This window comes from Pan paniscus, chromosome 15, assembly GCF_029289425.2.
Source record: "Pan paniscus chromosome 15, NHGRI_mPanPan1-v2.0_pri, whole genome shotgun sequence".
Lineage (NCBI taxonomy): Eukaryota > Metazoa > Chordata > Mammalia > Primates > Hominidae > Pan > Pan paniscus.
Genome location: NC_073264.2, coordinates 34,375,649 through 34,397,961, shown reverse-complemented (window position 1 = coordinate 34,397,961; position 22,313 = coordinate 34,375,649). Strand labels below are relative to the sequence as shown.

The following is a 22,313-nucleotide window of genomic DNA, read 5'->3' as shown; positions in this document are numbered from 1 at the left end:
TTTTGTTTTTGTAAGACATTAATGTATACATTACCAAACAATTCTAATTGATTCATTGCTCTGACATTACCATAGATGGTGATGTAGGCACCTCTCCAGGGGAGGAATCTTCTCAATATTTTGGAAGCCAATTTAAATGCATTCTCCAAACCCAGAATAAAGAAGAGAATTGGAGCTTCTTCCATTTTATTTCTAAGCCCAGAATCAAACCAGAAATACTTGCGTATTACGAAGGAAAATGTGTTCAATTAACTCTATCCTTGGGTCTGTGAAACAAATACCCATCTAATATATCCCTGATTGTCCGCAGTTCTGTCAGGCAAGTAATAGAACTATATGTATTTTCTTTTTCTTTTTTTTTATTTTTATGTTTGTTTATTTTTATTTTTTTTTGGAAACAGTCTTGCTCTGTTGCCCAGGCTGGAGTGCAGTGGCGCGATCTCAGCTTACTGCAGCCTCCACTTCCCGGGTTCAGGCGATTCTCCTGCCTCAGCCTCTGGAGTAGCTGGGACTATGGGCATGCGCCACCACGCCCAACTAATTTTTCGTATTTTTAGTAGAGACGGGGTTTCACCATGTTGCCCAGGCTGGTCTCGAACTCCTGAGCTCAGGCAATCAGCTTCCCAAAATGCGAGGATTACAGGCGTGAGCCACTGCACCCGGTCATATATGTATTTTCAATGAGAATTCTGGCAGGGAAAATAAAAAATCTATTTCATATAAATTGAAGCCAAAAGGGGCAAAAAAAAAAAAAAAAAAAAAAACCACACAAAAAAAGCCCTTACTGCAATGTTTTGAGCAAAGCAACACTGACTCACTTTAAAACACTATTTAAGGTACTAGAAACTGTAATTAAATCAAGTCTTGAAAGTGCTAAGCAGAAGAAAAGTGTTAATTAGTAAATTAGTAAAAATACCATTTTTAGAGTGCAAAAGCTTTCTTTTACACTTTCAAACATTTACAAAAAACAAATTCTTGATAAAGTGCAATTTGGAGTATTTATGGAAGCTTGATTTTATGCTTTGTTAAAAGAAATTCACAGAACCTTTCATCCAATGAGCTCACTGCTCTGTCAAATACATCCCTCCTCCAACAAAGTAGAATATAAAATAGAATATAAGGCATTACAGAGAAAATTTAAACACAGGAAACAGGAAAGAGCATTCCTGGAGAGAGCAAGCACTGGCAGTACAGTCAGCTGACAGGAACTAATAATTTCCAAAAGGAAATCAAGGTATCCACATAGCTCACTCCTACATCTCCTTCACAACTATGCTCATTGTCACCCTTTCAGCAAGGCCTCTTCTGACCACCCCATTTTGAATTGCAAACGTGACCCCACCTCTAGGTCTTCCTAGCCCACTTTCCTGTTTATTGTTATCTCTGTAGTACTTATCACCTTTTTATGTATTCTATAATTGACCTATTTCTTTAGTGCCTGCTACCTCCACAGGACAGTAAACACCACAAGGGCCCATACCTTTGCCTGTTTTACCCACTGTTGTATCCCCACGATGCCTAGAATGTTGCCTGGTACCTGGTAGGTGCTCAATAAATCTTTATACAAATGAATAAGCCTCATCAAGCCTCACAAAGTCCTGGATATTTTTCTACTTGCCCTTTGTAATGGATATAGAAAAACTTTTTGTAGAATAAAAATATCACACACCAAAAATAGTTCTTGTAAAGTTATAGACATTAAAAAAAAATAAATATTCTGTCATATATATTCAGCTGAAAATACTTTTTTGTAGTAACACATTGCTTTGGATTAATCAGATAAAGATGAAAGTCAAGAATTTTGCCAACAGTGTTTCTTGCTAACATTACTCAGTTATGCCTTTCAGCTCAATATACTGTATATGAAGGATATCTTGTTAAAACAACTGTTGGAGGCAAGTCATGTCATATCAGCTACACTCTATACCCTATGGGAACTCAAATGGCCCAAAGTCTATGTTAATATAATCTTGCTGCTCCGTTGAGCTAAGGCAAAAATCACAGTTTTTCAGTGACATGTAAGCTTTCATATAAGTACCACATTATCTATATGTCTTCCAGAAATGAAGGAAAGCTGTTCTAAGGATTATGCTGAATCAATTTAGGAAGGTAAATATCGTTAACAAATACCATAAAATAACCTAATAAATGATTGCAATCTCTATTTATCAACTAACAAGAAGTCTATACTCTTCTTTATGTAATTGGTAACATGGTATCTACGGGAAAATAAAATGCCCCTGCCCAAGGGCTCTAGGTGGCTTTTCAGCAAAAAGCTCTTTACTTCCTTACACAGAATTTCCCATGCAACACGCTAAGCAATTCCACGACCCTCCTGTCCTTTTTCTTTGGGGTGTGAGGTCTTGTTTTTCCTTATCAACCTTTGTTTATTGTAAATTTGTCTGATCATAAAAAATAAAGACCCGTGTTTTCAGGTTTTGTGAGAGGGCTGAGGGAAAGGTCAAGATAGAAATACAAGATGGGTTTTTTTCTTAATACTACTTCAAGCCTGGTGATAAATAATGATGGAAAATGCAAAAATACATATTATTTACAAAAATTGTATTATGATATCAGTGGGTAAGAATTTTAAAGGCCAATTCTAATTGTTATAAAAACAGACACATAGAATTGAGAATGATCTAAAAACAGTTTAATTTTTTAATATAATCCAATCTCCAATCCTACCAATGAACAAAATATGAAACCAAATCTTAAAATGTTAGAACTTAAACTACATATTCTTATGGACTCAGAAAATACAGTTTACTGAAGATTTCCTAAATTTTAACATTATTTATGAAAATTCATTATATGACTATCTCCCTAAACAAATATTTTAAAGAAGTTAAATTACGATTTTAAGTTCTCCCTCTTTTGCCAGCTCAATGGCCTAATACGAAGCATACAGGAGGCAGTTTTCTAAGCGTTTCTGTTGACTAACAGAAGCTGCTATAAAATGTGTTCTAGCAACTTGCAGATAACTGCCAGCCAGGCCAACAACACTGCTAATCTCAAGAGAATCAAGTACTAGCTATGCTTTGGTAATATCACCTTTATCAGTTAATATAAGAGAGAAAACGCAGCATATGTAGGACTTACTTTATAAACAAACATCATGAAGAACTTTAATGGTACAATAGATGTGAAATGAGAAATAAAATATAAATTGCAAAAATAACTGAAACGTTTTTAAATGCTGCAAGCTAAGATACTTAACACATTGCTAATAATAGAATCCGCTTACATTTCAGGATACTCATGCTCATATTATTTAAAGTCACCTAACATGACGAAAAATATAGAGGGACCCTAAGAAAATCCTGTTAACCAAGATATTTTTAAGAAATCAAACATTATTTGTAACAATAAGTATAGTAAGTGTGAACCTCACTTGTAAGACCTTACATTGTTCGAGTCAGAATTCCTACAAAAACTGGGTTGATGCTGAGATTCTGGTGTTACAATATTCAACATACTCTTACGATTTAAAAGATAAAAATCTACTTTCTATACAATGGAACACCTTTCAAGAAGAGCTTATATACTGAAGCAGAAAATAAAGCATAGTATTTCAATTACAAGTTCTAAGGAAATGATGACTAAAATAGGATTTATTTTTCTTCCTCTGTATCATCTAATGGAGGTAGAAATCAGGTTAATAAGAGTGTGAATCTTGTAGTTCATAATGAACAGTTCAGAAAAATGTTATGAAACACCTCTTCTCAATATGGTAGCTAGCAGAAAATGGATACTAACCACAGAAGTTGGTTCTGCTTTTAGCAAACACATTTACGTAGCTATTCCCATGTAGGGATGGGATCTGCCTTTAAGAAAGAAAGTGTTGGCCGAGCGCGTGGCTCACACCTGTAATCCCAGAACACTGGGAGGCGAAGGTGGGCAGATCACCTGAGATAGGGAGTTCCACATCAGCCTGGCCAACATGGTGAAATCCCATCTCTACTAAAAATACAAAAATTAGCTGGGCATGGTGGCACGCACCTGTAATCCCAGCTACTCAAGAGGCTGAGGCAGGAGAATGGCTTGAACCTGGGAGGCGGAGGTTGTAGTGAGCCGAGATCATGCCACTGCCCTCCAGCCTGGGTGACAGAGCAAGACTCCGTCTCAAAAAAAGAAAGAAAGAATGTGTTATTCCTGCACCATCACCCACAACATGCATGTGTCATGTCTGATTGGTACCTTAATGCACAGGCAGCATTCACTAACAAATACAAACTTGAAAGTCATCTGTTTGATATCACTAGCTTATGTTATATATACCTGTCCTATAACATTAACATGTATTTGTTTCCTATATAGTAGGATATGAATTAAATGTGGGCCATTTCTTATAATAATCCATCTGCAGAAACATTTCTGGCTGCCTATTCAAGCCCAACAATGTTCACTATCTCATAAGTTCTTCTTGGTGCTCTATCGATAAATATAATTTTAAAAAGTATTTCCTGATTGAATCCTGTTGAAGCATGTAGGTAGTCACATAAACCACAGCCAGCATACTGGGACTAGAACAGTGGTCCTCAAACTTTCCAGTCAGCAAATCACTTTCACAAGTCAGGAGATGACATGATGCCTCTACCCCACCCCATGTTCATACAATAGCCCTTAAAAATAAAACACGAAACAATCTATGCCTGTGCAGATAAAAAATTTATATAGTCTCCTCACTTTATGATTATCATAAAAGCCTGTAAGCTGGCCTCTCTCTCTCATCCACTCCATGCAAACACAGAGGTTACAAAAATCCCACACATTCCATTATTCTTTGGCCCAAATACTTCAGTATACTGAAACTAAATAAAATGTCGAAATCAAATTTCTCTCTTCTTCTTCAAGACTCCGTATGCCTAAACCCTTTCTAGTCAATCCTGAATAGAAATTGTTTCCATCTTTTGTTTGTCATGTACAGACGTGGCTTGTTCATTACCTTGTTCATTCACGGGCCAGCTTTAAGTTCCAACTTTCCAAGAAGAGACCTCAATTCTCGACAGCCACAAATAAGTTTGCTCTCTGGACTTGTACAGAACTGAAAAACTTAGGCACTTCTTAAGGCACTTCACCTGTCCCATCTTGTATAAAAAGCACTTGCCACCCTCTATCTCCTTGCCCTGATTTAATTTACTGTATACTATAGAGTTCTACCTTTTTAAGTCCACATGTATCTGCATAATGTCTGCTCCCCTCAGTTTAATATAAACTCTATGCTATAGGAACTGGAACTTAGTAGGCATTCACTAAATATTTATTAAATCAATAAATTATATGCCTCATTGCCCCACTGGCATGCAACTTCTTTGAGACTGAGGATGCCTACACTTTCCCAAAAGGAGACAATAAATATTTCCTTGATAAATGAGTGTTTGTTCCTGAACTAAACCAAATGACTTTCAAAATGACCACATCCTCCCTCAACATATTCCATTTTCCCCAAATAAAACACGACCAATTTGCCCAGTGATTAAAATGGAATATTAAAACCCAGCAGTGATGGCATCACCATCATTTAAATAATGCTTGCCTAACTCATTCTATTTTCTGTTAGGGTACAAACATAATAAAGTAAAAAAAATTTTTTTAAGTTGTGGCAATTATTAGGCAACTTTAAAAATTATATATATGTATATTTTTCTTATAAATAAAATACCAAAAATATGGGTCACAAGTCGACATGAAAGAACACTACGTACCAAGGTTACTGTCCCAGAGAAAGAGAGACTAGATGTTAAATTCATTACCTATAATTTCAAGGAAACCAAAGGCCTAAAAGTGCCAGCTCTGCTAGATACCAGGCTATGTGGGCAGGTTCCCACGCAGCCCTGCCAGTTCCACCCTGACCCACAGCATCCCCTGCTATTTCGCTTCTAAACAAAGATTTATGTCAAATTATGTTCTAGTTTTGTGGTGTAGCAAAATATCCATTCAGGGTTATGATGGGACCACCTAACACATGTTCATTTGGAATCTAATCCAGATTAGATCCTGGGTTCCCTAGGGAAAGAGGCAAGGACAGTAACCCACGCTGTTCTTTAATTGGCAAAAGCTTTCAGTGTATTTCTATCGTAAAGAAAAATTCACCATTGTTAAATTACATTTTCATGTTTATGTTTTTCGTGTTCATATTATAGGTTGATCTAAATTTCAAAATATAATACACTGATTTCTAATACACTGCTCTGTGATAATACTAGAACAACTGAAGTTATTTTCTAAATGAAATTTTAAATCACGTCCTTTTCCAAAGGAAGTGTGGTTCCTATAAATTAGTCTAGAATATTATTAAAAGAAAGAATATTGCTATTTGCCACTGTTATTTAAAAGCAAAGTTGACACTTTTAAAAACACAGAATCTGGCCAGGCGCAGTGGCTCACGCCTGTAATCTCAGCACTTTAGGAGACCGAGGCAGGCGGATCACCTGAGATAAGGAGTTTGAGACCAGACTGTCCAACTTGGTGAAACCCCATCTCTACTAAAAATACAAAAATTAGCTGCGCATGGTGGTGCACATCTGTAATCTCAGCTACTGGGGAGGCTGAGTCAAGAGAATTGCTTGAACCTGGGAGGCGGAGGTTGCAGTGAGCTGAGGTTGCACCAATGCCCTCCAGCCTGGGTGACGGAGCAAGACTCCATCTCAAAAAAGAAAGAAAAGAAAAAAAACACAGAATCTCTTCTTCAGAAATTTGATGGAAACATGTCATTTACAGCTCTAACTAGCATGACTACTTTGTATTTTTTCATTTGAATAATTTTCCAGAATAAAATTATTATTCTTTATTGTGGTGCTGTTACCACTTTGACTAGGTTGTATACATTTAACACTTAAGTGATACATAAAATTAAGACTTCATCCAGCACACTGGATATAGATTTTGTCACTTTTGTGGTTCGTATATGCTAAACAGTAAATGTTGCAATTATATATTTAAAGTGTCATAAAATGCTTACCTTTTTACCCACTGCTCTAGAATATGGGTAGGAAGGATGTAGATTAGCTTTGTTTTAATAATCTTAATGATTAGTTGTTTTGATGATCTTAATTATTGAACATAATTATCTGAATATTATTTCTATAGCTCGGTATGATTAAAAGTCTCAATTAAAAGATTTACTTAAAATCTTTGGCTTATGAAAACGTTTTGGAATTGCCTACTTGACTACTGAATTAAGTTTCTCCTAGAAATGCATAAGCAGCGTAATCATGTTTTATCTGTGCCTTTTTATGACCATGTAAGTGTTATTTAGAAATATTTGAGAACAGAAAGCTGTTCTTTTCCATGCAACCTCATTTATGCCTTTTAACAAGTTCCATGCATATTATTTGATGGTTGCTCAAAAATATTAATCATGATGATAATAGTATTGTTCCTAATGATGATAAACCATTAACTTATCATGAGGTTCAATGAATCACTTGACAAATCAGGTATGGACCAACCTCCTGGGTAAATGTGTCATGGGGGTAGGTTGTACCCATAGGTAGCGTAGAACAAACCTAGGAAAACTGATAGAGGCTAAAATTACCTATTTTCAGTACATACTAATAAGAGCAAAAATTTATCCTCAACCTGCCACACATCTCTAAGTTCCTTATTAGAAAAAGGTTTCTGAACCTGGATAAAAAGGTAAAAGCACCCAGTGTTAAACACTTCAAAAAGCAATTATAAACACGCTTTAATATATTTATACCTATATCGCACAAAGTCCCTCAAGCATTCTTCGTGCCTTACCATCTTAAATATTTTGCATTAATATTGTGCTAAACAGTCAGCATTTTGTTCACTGGATAGTTGTAACTAGTCCAGCAGTACATGAATACAGGCCCATGTGCAGAACAAAGAATGTTATCTCAGCTTTCAAACCAGCAGCTTGGTGCTCTGACCCCTACGCCATGTGCTATGATCATGAGTGATGGTGCTGTTCTGACTGTACGCTACTTTCAAATAATGATCCACAAAGTTAATCAAAAGGGCTTCCCTGTTCAATATTTACCTGTTACTCATTGACAGCCACTGTCTGCACTGCCATCTAGGACGTATAGGATGGGATCAGTAATACTGAGCTCAGACAGAACCTGAGTGCCTCACAGAAGTACCGGGCACAATGAAAGCAGAATTAAGCTGCTCTTCAAACTACCTCTGACACTAAAGATGTCCGCATGAGTTCCACAGTAGCAATGCACTGCTCTTTCCTGGATTTGGAGGCCATATAGTTGCTGATAATAAGAGGGATGAAAAAAACAACAACTACATGAAAGAAAAAAAAAGAAAGGAGATATTAGGTAGCAAAATATAAACATGGAGGAGAAAAATAGTAATTTCCTGTATTTGGTCAAAAAAATAATATTCCCTCCTTGATGTGATCTCCTTGCTTTTATGTACTAGGAGTCATATCTATCCTGAAAATTATTTTTCTCATTTTAATACACATTCAACATTTTAAGCTAAAAAATAATAAGAAAACATTGATCTTTTTTATGTGTTAGAGATTTAAATGCTGTTTGCCAGTCTGTCAATCAAAATGTGCCCAGAAGGGTTACTGACCAGCTTCCATGTCCACCTTCAAAAAGAGGCGCGTAATCAGACTAATCACAATGCAATTCTCTGTCATTTTTAAACTATCAACTAGAGAACAAGGCTTACTATGAGACCTTATTATTCACATTCATTAACCAGGTAACTTGACAGGTTTTGAACATGGGTAGTTACAGGGGTGAAAAGTCACTCTAAATGTTAAATCCTCTTTTAGCTATTTTTTCCACAGCACTAACTTTTTTGAGTTAGTAGTTGAGTACTTAGTATGCACTTCCAGGGGAAGCATTTTTCTAAGCATTTTACATGTATTAGTTCATTTAATCCCTATGGAAAATCCTAAGAGAAAATCCTATGAGATACTATTATCAGCATTTCGCAAATGAGAAAGGTGGGAAACAGGCAGCTTAAGTAACTTGTTCAAGATCACCCAGCAAATAAGTAATGGAACTAGGGTTTGAATACATCCGTCTCCATCATAGCCTGCACACTTACCCACCACACTGACATTCTCCTATTGCATTCCGCACTGCTCAGATGCAAGGCAATCATTGGCCTTTAATGAGTACCTTTTTAAAAGTTTGTGGACTGAATAAATGAATAAATATCTCTAAGGAACTTGCAATGTTATTGAGAAGATATTATCCATACATACACACAGCCTCTTACCATTTAACTTTTATAAGTTTTTGTCATGCTTCATCTCTAAGTTTACGAGGGAAAGGTACTTATTTGCATACATGTGATTGAGTGCCACCACATGCAATACAAAGTCAATGATACATTAGTATTTAATCTTGGATTCAATATTGACTTCTCTCTCTCTTCTTTATCCACTTCGTCTTGGTACAAATCACACCTTGATTATGCTGATAGCCTCTGAGCTAAGTCCCCTGCTTCCACCCTCAGCCCCCTGAAGCATATGCTCAGCCAGTAACTAGACTGATACTAAAATCAGTTAGGTCTCATTTCTCCTCAATTCATAATCCTCCCAAGACTGTTTCGAGTGGAACAAAAGCCGAAGTCCCTCCCTGGCCTGCCAGCATCCCGTGTGCTGTTACCTCCCTGACCTGTCTCCTGCCACTGTCCTCCTTGCTCATTCAGCCCCCACCACACTGGCCTCCCTGGTGTGCTTTGAACACATTAGGAACTCTTCAGCGCCTTTGTAGTGGTTGTTCATTCTACCTGGAATGTTTTCGCCTGGCTATGTGAATGCCTAACTCCCTCACTTCCTTACAGTCATTGCTCAAATGTCATCTTTCTTTTAATGGTCACCATCTATTATAACCACAATGACTCACTTCTACCCCAGGACTCCTAAATCCTTCTTAACCTTCTGTATTTTTGTTCCACTGCACAGACTGCCATGTAACAGACTATATGATTTCCTTCATTTTTAACATCTGCTGTTTAGTGGCTGTTTCTAATGCCATCCAACTTTGAGAATCATCCAACTTTGAGAACAAAGATTATGGCCTTTGTCCACTGATATATACCAATCAATAGTTCCTGGTTATAGAAGGTACTCAATTAATGTGTTAAGAGAAGAGAGAAACCACTGTGGATAAAACAAGGTTAGAAAGACTTTACAGAGGAGCAAGCAAAGGCAGGGACTTAGTGCATGTGTTGTGCCTAACAAGAATGAATGGAAATGTTTCATGGACAGAGCACAGAACTCGCTCTGAGAAATGTCTGGTGTTATAGGGAGGCTGAAAGGCAGAATGGAGCTACACTGGTAAGTTTTAAACACTAAGCTAAGATTACAGACAGCTTGACGTGAGATGGAGCAGTCAGTGATTTTGAGCAGGAAAATATGTTAGAAACAGTATTTCAATCTGGTAACTATTTATGAAGCATCCCAGAAAGGAAAATCTTTGCATTCCCTAGCATGGTGCTTTGCATAGAGCAGGACTCAAGTATTTATCTGAACCAAACTGAGTAAGATAGGAGATAAGAACACTAGTTAGGAGACTGCAACAATCTAGGCTGAAATAATAGCTTGAATTAAGGGGATATGAAAAGAAGGGAAGTTTTAAAAGAAAATATGCTACTAAAAGAATATTTGAGACGAGAGAGGCAGAATAAAAGATAATGTCAAGAATGAGACTGAATTACTATATAAATGAAGATAAAGCAAAAGAAGTGCAAGGTAGGAGAGGATCTTTCTGGGGAAGACCCCAAGTTCTATTTTGGAGTAATGGTGGCACTGTCCTGGAGAAGGCCCTAAACTGGGAGATGAAAGAGGTCTTAATCTGTGGGCCAGCCATGTTACACCCGAGCTGTGTGAAATACTTCGAATCACTTAACCTCTGTAACACAAGGGCTTGTTTTTGTTTTTCTCCATGTAAAACAGACAAAACACAGTTCACTAGGTTGCTTTGAGGATTAATTGGGAATGCTCATGGGAGTGCTTACAAGCTTGTTGGTCATTACATGTGGAGATTGTCGTGAGGTGAAACAATGCAAAGGTCAAGTAGTTTGAAAATAGAAAACTAGAGTTTGGAAAGAGGGCTTAAGATTAAAAGTTGACATTCATCCATTTCTATGTGATAACCACAGTGTAAGGACAGATGAAATCCCCAAGGGGGAGACCTAATTGTCCCATGCTGGAGAGTACACAGCTTTACACTCACAGGACACTGGTTGTATGTTCTTTAAATGACTGATGTTCAAATATGGCAAACCTCAATTTTTCTATGGGCATGGCTTCAAGTTCCTTAGGGTCTTCTTCTTTTGCAGAAATAGATTTCAACAGACCATCCTCAAACAGAGGATGGATGTTTTTCTAAGGTAAAGTGTCATCCTGCTCCAAGGGACCCTGTCATCCAGTTGAAAAGGGAAGAAGTGCTGGGCCACACAGACCGGAGAGGGTCTCCAATAGTTAGTTACCAGATTGCACCTCATTAGCTGTGTGAACTGAGCAATGTGCCTAACCTCTCTGAGCTTCCACTGTCTTGAGTGCAAACTCAGAATAATATTGTCTATTTCAAACATGGTTGCTTGGGTCAATTACAATAATGCTTGAAGACCACAGCACCCCATATTTGGAGCATGTTCTTTCCTTTTCTCCGGATTTCAGCCATATCAATTACTGCAGCCTATGCAGTCTATGCATTACTGCACATAGAAAACCAGCCAACACAGAAGTAGGAATGGGGCCCCTGAAAGGTAACTTCACCGTCATGAGTTAATGCTTCTGTTGTCCCAGAAGGATCAACTTAGCCTCACAATAAAAGGCCCTGGCATCAAAGAATGTTTCCTTTTGATGGCAGAATAAATGTGGCTATAGTCATTCTCCTGTCTCTGTTTCAGAATCTTGCATTCTCAGGACACTCTGTACCACAGCAAACATTTATGTCCTGCAAATTTCTCCTGAACAGACCCAATAAAGGTATTTGTGGTACAAGTGAACCAAACTTGCCACCAGACCCTTGTAAAAACATACTCTACTTAAAATCTGCTGGTCCATAATTTTAGTTTTCTAGTCTTCTCTTCCCTGAGGCATTTCCCAAGTACCATGATAAATTAAAAAATAAAAAACACAACATTCTTTATTCCTACCAGCATCATATAAATTGTTACTACCTCTGGGCAAGCAGCATTCAGAACAGAGGGTAAACAATCTTGCTATCAGATGAATGTATTGACCATGAATTTTACAAGAGTTCAGGAATGCCCTGGACCTTCCATCCTCATCTCCGCTGGATGTTTCTCCAAACCTCTCCTTTTAAAAGGGTGGTGCCATGAATACCATTGTTTTCACTGATAGCAATTCAAGACTTAGAACACCTGATGAATTTCTCCAGGGGATGAGAAGCGGAGCTGCTGCTTCTCATTTTCTGCTTGTGAGCCATCAGGCAGTTAAGGGAGTCTCTGGAAAAGCATGCTGCTTCCCCTGGAAGTGAGCAAGGATCTCCCCTACAATTACGTAAAATATATTCTTCACCAAGACATCCAGATGGTGCCTCAAGCACACAGGACAGGATGCTTTGTGCCCAACCAAGCCATGCTCATTCAATTTTACTCCTAAAACAGTTTTTCAAGTGGAGTTGAAGAGAGGAAGCAAAGAGAAGAATCATCAAAAAGACTGTATACCTTCCAGTGTCAAGGCCAAGGCATGCAGTCGGCTGTGATTCACTGTAAGCACCCCTGACAGGCAATAGTCAGAAAAATGATGCTGTTATGAAAGCTTATGATGGTTGAAATGCAAGTAATGAGAATTGCTAGTAAGAGAAATAGGCCTCTTCTCATTGGTAACACATGAGAACAAGCAAAGAGCAAGGCCCAGAGATCCTTTATAACTGGGTTGAGGGAGGGACAGGGAAATTAGGATTTAAATAAGATGTGGTGATAGTCTATTTAACCACATAAATCCCAAGCACCCAATTCCAAAGAATTCTCAAATTGATATACGAAACACAACGTCTCAAATTTGCCAATGAAAAAATAACCCAACAATGCTTCCGTTGCATGCTGGTCACTAAATCAAAATCCTCGAAGGACCCAGCCCTCTCTCTGCTTTAAGAACTGGACCTAAACATCTCAATACTAAACACAGTAAATAAAATTATTTTTAAGCAACCTAGAGGATAATGCAGCAGACATAATATGTGACAGGATGAGTTTGGAAAGCAACCAGAAAACTCCACCTAATCGCTTAACTTTTCATACATGGATGTATCTGACCTAAAAAAGCCATATGTTTCTTTAACCCACCATACCCTTCTCACCACACCTTTCTCACCACTAGCTTCATTCTATAACTGCAAAACTATTTCCACATTTAAATGTGTACTATGTCTAGATAAAAATAAATATTAAGGTGGTACGGAAAGATTTGTCTGCTGAAAATCCTATCACTAATGAGTATATCACTAGTTCTCGCTTGAATTTAAATTCAAACAAATTCTTTTGAAAACAAAAGTGCTAAAAATCCTGAATTTCAATACCAACTACACCAGGAAAAATATAAGTGTCACATCAAAAAGGAAATCTCTGTGGAACAGTTTCTCTACGGAAACTGACCATGTAGCTTCCAGCTTCCCCCAAATAAGCTGCTCATATACAAATTAGAACACCTCGTCCCAGACATTTCCCAGCCGAGTCAGGTGTGGATGGATTCACAAGAAACTACCTATATACATGGATATACATCTATAAAAAGTGTTATTCATAGAAACACACACCATTGTATAGAAGACTACAAGGATAGCCACCAAATTGTTAACAGTGGTGATCTGTGGGTAGGACAATTACAAAAACATTGATGTTCTTTCTTTATGCTTACCTGTGTTTTCTAAGTGTTCCAGAATGAAAATGTACTGCATCTCTATTCAAAAAGAGCTTTTGCAAGGGAAGAGGATAAACGTCATGAGGTAACTAATCTAGGACTACTCCCCCTCCCCGCCCACCACTCACCAACCCAGAAACGACATTGGGCCTGGTGAAAGAAATTCCAAGAATATTCCCTCAACACAAGTTGAAGGCCCACCAAAGCCTGCTCTGTGAGCTCCAAGGTAACACAAATCCAAGGCCATTTACAGAGCAGAGGACAGGGAATTCCCTAAATCAACAGAAAAACATATGGAAATAAAAGTTATGAGTAGGGTAAAGTGGAAACCATAATTTCGTTCCTTTGTTGCTGGTAGGACAATTAAGGGAGGTATATTAATTGTTTATCTTCTCATTAAAAGAGATGTCTTGCTGCATATTTTTCTTATTGTAAAGATACTGCTTATATACTTTTTAAATAATACAGATCATAATACTGTAAGTTTTTTTTGATAATATCTATTTTTCATAAGGAAAATTACACTTTTTAAATTTCCTAAAATTATAAAATTTTCTCATATATGAAATTAATTTCTTTTAACAGATATCCTGAATAGTCACTAAAATTCACAATGATCTCCTTTAAGGCAATACTGTACTTTGGTGTGAAAATGGAATTTCTCATTTATATTACATAAAGCATAGTAATAAACAACAACTATAACACATAATTCAGCGTGTGTTCCTTTTGGAACTTTAAGTTCTTCAACATCTCCATAGTCATTATGACTTTTCTTGCTGGCGGTTGAATGCTTATTATTTCCATTTTGCAGATACTAATTCTGCGAGGCTAACAGTTCTATAGTAAGTTAGATGAGCAACAAGGTAGTACTCATTTAGTGTATGTTTACTATATGCCAAGCACCATGATTAGTGTTTTTATGGTTTAGACCTTAGGTTCTGAAGTCAGATAGCCTGAGGTCTAATGCGGAGGTCAGCAAACTTCTATAAATGGCCAGACTGTAAATATTTGCAGCTTTGTGGGCCATATGGTCTCTGTCACTACTATCAACTATGCTCTTATAGCAGGAACGGAGTCACAGACAATACCTAAATGGTTATGGATATTTTCCAATAAAATTTTATTTACAAAAATGGAGGGGGATGGGGTAGATTTGGCTAATGGGCCCTAATTCAGTGATACTAATCCTAATTCCACCACAAATGAATGGGTATGGCCTTGTTCCAATAAAACTTTACAAAAACTGGGGGGTTGGGGGTAGATGTGGCTAGTGGATCATAATTTGCTGATACTAATCTTAATTCCACCACATCCTGCCTTCTTAACCTTGAGTTAGTTCTGTCAGCTCTGTAAGCTTCTGTTACCTTATCTGTAAAATGTGGTAATAATCATACCTAAGGCATAAGTTTATTGTAAGGATTTTTTTAAATGTATGTTAAGCCATTAGCCCAGTGCCTGACGTTGGCATCTGGTAAAAGATCAGTAATGTTAATTATTATCACCATCCTAATCATCACATTCATCCTCAAAACAACCTCCGAGGTATTGTTTTGCCCCTACTTTTAGAGATAAGCAAACAGAAGCTTAAAGTTAAGCAACTTAGTCACTGTCCCACATGTAACAGATAATTGTGGGGCGAGGATCAAAGCCAGATCCATTTCCAAGAGATTTAACCACCGCTAGCAATGACTAAACATTACTGCATGGACTTAATTGTTTAAAATAGCTTGCTCATAGTCAAAGAACAAAGCATAATTATTATACTCTAATGCATAAACTAAGTCCAAAGATTCACTAAAGACACACTTATAAACTCAATACACAGAAGAAGCTGTTCATAAGGTAAGGAGAATTTACTGAAACCACAGTTTAAGTTTGCTGTAGTATTTTTAAAGTCTGGACACAAGCACATCAGTATCACTGACTTTCTGAAACCACCTGTTAGCGATTTTTGAACGCCGCTGTTCAACAGCGTGCCCACAAAAGGCTTGCTGTGGTGCTACACCTCTCATCTTGACCTTTACTTTCGTTCTCAAGTTTCTAGAGGTGACATGCACACTGCAGGTGTGTCACCAACCAATTATTTTTAAAAATCTAGGTAGTCACTTCTCCCATAATGAAAATATACACTCCGGTGAAACCAATTAATACTCTTTCATTCTAAATCATGCTGCCTGCGCCTATCCATTTTTACTCTCTGGCATTCGTTTATCTTGAATTACAAGTGGGCTGTGAGGAGAAAGGCAGAGGTGGGCACCTCAAGCCAGGAAAAGCAATGAGTTTGCAGACAGATCCTGAACCGGATTTCACATTGGGAGAGTCCTTCAAGATATTTATCAATAAAAAACAACTTTAAACTAACAAACACCACAATTTCACATTCCTTCTTTTTTTTTTCTTTTTTTTTTTCCATAGGTGGGAATTGAACAATGAGATCACATTCCTTCTTGCAAAGCAAGTTACAAGAGTTGTGAAACAAAGAAGAGGAGAGGAAGCTATGGAACACTCCCACAGCAGCCTCAGGCCTAATCCACCTCCAGGGTAATTCTTCTCGAAGATGCAGTCTCTGTCACACTCCTGAAAACTCCTGCCAGGGCTCTCCCAGGATGGCAGTCCTCTGGGATCTGAGGCCTCTGCTCTCCCTTCCTCTCCAGCCTCACCTCCTGTCACCGTTCCCCAGCCCTCCACTTCTGCCTGTGCCCTTTGCAATTTGCCACACCAGAAATGCCTTTTAGCCCAAACCATTACCTCGGGTTCCCTCCCAAGCTCAGATAGCTCCTCCTCCACTATGAAGACCTTGGGCTCCCTGCACTATTAAAAATGGCCCCTCTGTGGTGCTGCTTCCATAGTTGACACTTATTTCTCCTGAGGCACCGCTCCAGGCAGAATGTCAATTACTTATTGATATCTCAGTCTTCTAGGCTTCTAGAGAGCAGAGGTTTTCTTAGTCACCTCTGAATAAGTCAGTTAGTGTAGAACAGTTCGTGTAAAAAAGCACCTGACCCGTGGGTGATGATTAAAATATATTTGTTAAATGAATGAATAAATTCGCTCACTTCTAGGCTAGTCTAGAATAAGCCCTAAATAATACACTTTCATGCCATCCACATTACCAACATATGCTACTTCAAGTCATTTATAGGCAAAAGCATTGGTGTGATGCTAAAATTAACTGGGAGAAACCACCAGAAACCATGCTGAAGTCTGAAAGGCATGATGTGGAAATTAGAATTCATTTGGATGTCGAAAGGCTTGAAGCAGTTCTTGCTACAAAGTTCAATGTCTGTTTAACATGTTTAACATTAGAGCTCTTTATGAAGGTCATTTTATATTTCTAACTCTTTTCTCAATTCTTTGTTATTTACTGATCCTAACACAACTGGCATAAGTTGTTCTATTGTGCAGGTGAGGGGAAGATGACTGTATAATAGCAATCAGTCAATCAGGTTAAACAACCAGCAAAAGAATTCACTCCTGCTGCTGGAGCCTCCGTGACCTTTCCCTTTTCTTCAGCATAGGTGACCATCTTCCCCCCAGCAGAATCCCTGACAAGGCGCCTGTCTTGTTCGCCTTAATTGGGATAACATGTGAAAGTGGTTAGCACTCTGTCTTGTACAAAAGAGCTGATAAAGACTGGCACGTTCCCTCCTTCTTCACTCATTCTCCTCTTGTCTTCCCTGGAACTTGTTAATTCCTTCCCTCTTTTGAGTGTGAATCCAAATCCATGCTTCTTGGCCAAGGCCAGCCTTAACACTATATACTGAGTAGAGTACCCACATTCTGGATTTGTATTTTCAGGAAGAAAGAAACTTTCCTCTAGCCCCAGATGAATTTATCCAAGCCCTGTCATGGTGTCTGAAATTATTCTATTGGAAAAAACTACCCATTTTCTTGAATTTGTTCACCTGGAGTTGCTTATGAAAAGGCAAATCGTCCTGAGAACAGTAACACCATCAGTTAACAACACCTGATCTGCAATGAGGGCTACAGACAATCACAACTCTGTGCCGATGAGGCACAGGTTTGAAACACTAACCAGGTATCCAGGTGGAATGAATTTCACAAAGGAGAAAAAGGGGCTTCGAAAAGGATGGGGTTCCAAAGGATGGAAAAGACAGCTAAACAAAGACAAACTTTACAATTTTGCCAATGGCCTCTTCTGCTTTCAATGACAACTGTCTAAATCCATTACAAACACCTTCTCAATCAGGGCTTCTCAATCTTGGTTACACTTGGAGTCTAGGAATCCTGGATTAAACCACGTTGTTTAAAATAGGTACTGCCAAGCCTATTACAATGGCATAGCACGTGCTCAATAAACGTTAGTAATTGAAACTGCCATCTCAGACTCACTCCATCTTTTCTAAATACGGGTGAACGGATTGTTCTTGGCTTTAAAGACACCCCACTCTTCCTCAAATCCCTCTATGGCAGTGTCCAACTATATGGCTGAATTGCAACCTAAGTTTTGAATCTACAAACACCTAGCTCAGTTGACTCTTTCCTACTTATCTTTCCTCACTATCTCATATTCTTCTTAATATAGGTGATTTCCTTTGAACTTACTACTACTATTCCATCTCATGTCTATGAATATTTTATTTCCTCTGACTTACCCAATATTTTCTTTCAAGTTCAGGCCAGGAATCCAGTACTTTTAGAGGCTGAGGTGGGAGGATGGCTTGAGCCCAGGAGTTCGAGACCAGCCTGGGTAACAGAGTAAGACCTTGTCCTCTACTAAAAACAAAACAAAAAAGCCAGACATGGGGGCATGCACCTGTAGTCTTAGCTACTCGGGAGCTTGAGCCCAGGAGTTCGAGGCTGCAGTGAGCTATGATTGCACCACTGCCTAGGCAACAGAGCAAGACCCTGTCTCTAAATAAAAAACAATAAAGTTCAAAGTTATAGTTAGTATGGAAGGGGTGTCTTTTCTCCTATTTTAGACTATGCTACTTTTACTTTTGTATTTGAAAATAGTTTTATAAGATTGACAACTGTTTTAATTTGAAAAGAACTTTTGCATCTTCCGATGAAATCCACTACTTTACAGATGTGTTTGCGAAAACACAGAGACATTATTGTAAACTGTAAAAGACCACTAAAAAGGAAAGGAGGGGTCTGAGGCCCAAAATTTGTAATACTTAGCAAAATAACTGCCTAACTTAAAATGATACAATTTGTAAAATATTTACAATATGATGTGTATTTTTTAAAACACTATATACCTACCCTTTACCAAAGAACCTGATCTCACCAATTAAACTTGAAATTTTAAATTGAAAGTATAATAAGCATTTAACAGAAGTTAGAGTAACTATTACTATTATTTGGAACTAATTATAGACCTTTTAAAATAATCACAGGTTTTATATTCCTGCTTGTTTTAAACTTTCATTATTGAAACAATTGTCTAATCATTTAAATAATTACCAATAAAATCTAAATGCAACATAGAAAATAATGTCTTTAAATATGTAATTCACAATGATTATAAAACCATAGAATTATAGTTGGAACAAATATGAGCAATGACATGCTGGTACGTGTTTAACAATCACTTGGGGCTTAGAGAGCACCAGAATTGAAATATTTTCCAATTTCCATGGTGCAAATACTTTCTGCAACTTCAAGTTACTAACGTGAGGCCAGAACTAACAAAGTGAGAAAGAGGTGCATACAATTGACTCTCACAAACCCATCCAAGTTGGCTCTAGCACATCCCTGAATATGAGAGACCAAACAGCGTAGCCTCTTCATTCCTGAACCCTTTTCATAAGACTGACCATTTCTTTCTTTATAATCCAGTGTACCCTGAACACAAAGTGACAACACCTATATATTATTCTGTTTATACATTTACCTACTCAACTCTATTACAGTGGCTTCCATTCTTTTTGGATATGAAACACAGTAGAAACACATATTACCTCATGATCTACCCAGTAAACACATATGTGCAGTTATATGTACACATACACAAATATGAAACTAAAAAGGGAGCCTCACAAAATAAGACACATTCTTACTGAAATGCAATACAATAAAATTTTCTGTTCTCTTCATTTCATTTTTAAAATTAGGATCTTGATCCACTAAATTGGATACATATCCAACTGTTTGAATAGTAACCAAGAGTTAGAAAAACGTTGCTGTAATAGACAATAAGCTCATTGAAGATTGGATGATATGTCATTTGTCTGTATCTATTCCTATATCTACTAGTAATTACTGAGGCCCAAGGAGATTAAGTAACTTGCCCAAAGATGCACCTGCTTTCATGGATAACAATCCCTCCAGGCAAGTGATAATTCACAACACAGAATCAGGAAATTTATGGTTTGACACTGAAAGCTAGAGGATCTTCCAAAACAGTTACCCCTTCATCAGAAATTGATGTAGAAATGTTTTTAAAATTGTACTGACTCCATCATTGATAAAAGTGTAGCCCTTTACTCACTGCAGCCCTGTGACCCTGACTGTTTGCCTACATCTCCCTACTCTTGATAATATTCACCCAACAAGAGTGTGGAAAAACTACCCATGTTTTTTACAATACTATCCATGTTTTTTTTTTTACAATACATTTCAATCTTCTAGGGAAAGTAGCTATATAAATGCTGATGAGTAATAAATATATAGAATAAACATACTCCTTATATAATATATATTAACACCAGCTTTCTAATAAACAGAAGCCAAAAACTTAATTGGAGAAAATAGGAAGATAAAATCAGAATACCCGGCCTTTTCTCTTCAGTGTGCTTGTGTACCACATGCTTTTTTATAGGTGCTATTAAATGTACACTATAGTTTCAAGACAATTCAGATAAGCATCTTCACTAAAATACACAACACCATTAATCATCTCAGTGACAGTGCTCCAATTTAACATCTTGGGGATTTCCTCCCCTTCTTCATCATTTATTTGCCAATATTTCCTTGTTATGAATATCCCCCTAGTGACTTTCCCTGGCAGTCACAGCTGTGCTGCCTACTGTGTCTACCTTGACTACAAATAACACCAATTCTTTAAAAAGCAAGCCCTTGAGATGATTCCTACAGCTAGAAGGGAAGCCTTACTATGCGCCAAATTCCTGGTGGCCCCATCCGGGCTCCTAATTGACAAATCTCAGCCTCTAAGCCAATAGTAATTTCAGACACGTGAAACTGACCTAATTATAAATAAACAACAGTTGATTGTTGATATGCACTTATTTGAATGGTCAGTAATCAAATCCTGCTTTAATTTGGTCCTTAAAGGACCCCCTTCTTATACAACAAAAGGATTTTTCAAAGTATACAACAAATCCACAAAATCACTAACAAATTACAGAAACCTGGCCACCAAGAGCCACAATAAATGACTCACAGATAACTAAGAATTTTTTAAAATGATGATCAGTAACAATTCTGCATTATAATTATACCAGTTCTGATAAAACTAGTAACACTATCTAGACAGTGAAATATCAATAAATAAAGCCAGAGATAACTACATGTATATAGTAAAGATACAGTGACACAGTCACCTAAACCATGCTAGGTAGGGAACAGTCCCAGCTCCATCCAGTATCCACTTTGTGTCTATTTCAGAGAGCAGCCTTCACAGCCACCAGAATTTCTGATCTTTTTAAAAATGTAAACCATGAAAGAAAGTGCTCTACAACCAGTTGGAGGAGTAAATGAAAGTAGGACTCACCAGCTTGCATTCACAAAGGATTTTTAAGGAAAAAAATGGTATTGTTGTTCAATAGTCACACTACTACAAAAGAAGTTAAGAGTATGAAGACAAAAACACAACAAAGTATATTTGCAAAGTATATCCAGAAAACATAATGCCTTCAGTGGAATTATGTTTACATTACTTTACATTTTCCATAGGAGAATTTAATTAAAGGTTAATGTTGCTTCAATCAATATTTCATAACTTTTATGGAAAGCATAAATTTCATCTTTTTTGGGAAGATTCCAATTGGATTACTGTTTTTGAAAAAAACTTTCTTCACAGCAAAAGCAATACAAGTCCAACTATGATATATTAAAATGCCATTTCCTCCCAGAGCAGAGTGTTTACTTCAGTGATAGTAACAACACCTCGTTACCCAAAGTGCAGATTCTGTTAAGTAATGGACAAAGCAAATGGCAGCAAAGACAGAGGACTCAACTTCAATTTAACTGTCCTGTAAGGTACATAGTAATTAGCTGCAAAGCTCTGAAATCTTAGCTAGCATGTTAAGTCTGCTACATGACAGTATAATTTGACTTCTTAAAGGATTATGCAAATTACAACTCATCATTCCATTACAGGATTGAAAAAAAGTGACAGCTAATTTATACATAACACACCTTTCAAATCCCTAAGATGCGTAGCACCTGTGCAATGTATTTTGCCGAGATTTTCTTGCATATAAGTACTTGTTTATTGCAATATAAAGAAGCTTACCTAAGAGCTTTAATACAGTCGTTAAAAAAA

At 37.4% G+C, this 22,313-nt stretch overlaps 1 protein-coding gene across 13 annotated transcripts in view; it reads right to left on the bottom strand.

The window, feature by feature from the left end:
* NPAS3 (neuronal PAS domain protein 3) overlaps positions 1 to 22,313 on the bottom strand; it is an 867,158-nt gene that overhangs the window by 723,988 nt on the left and 120,857 nt on the right. The window lies entirely within an intron of this gene.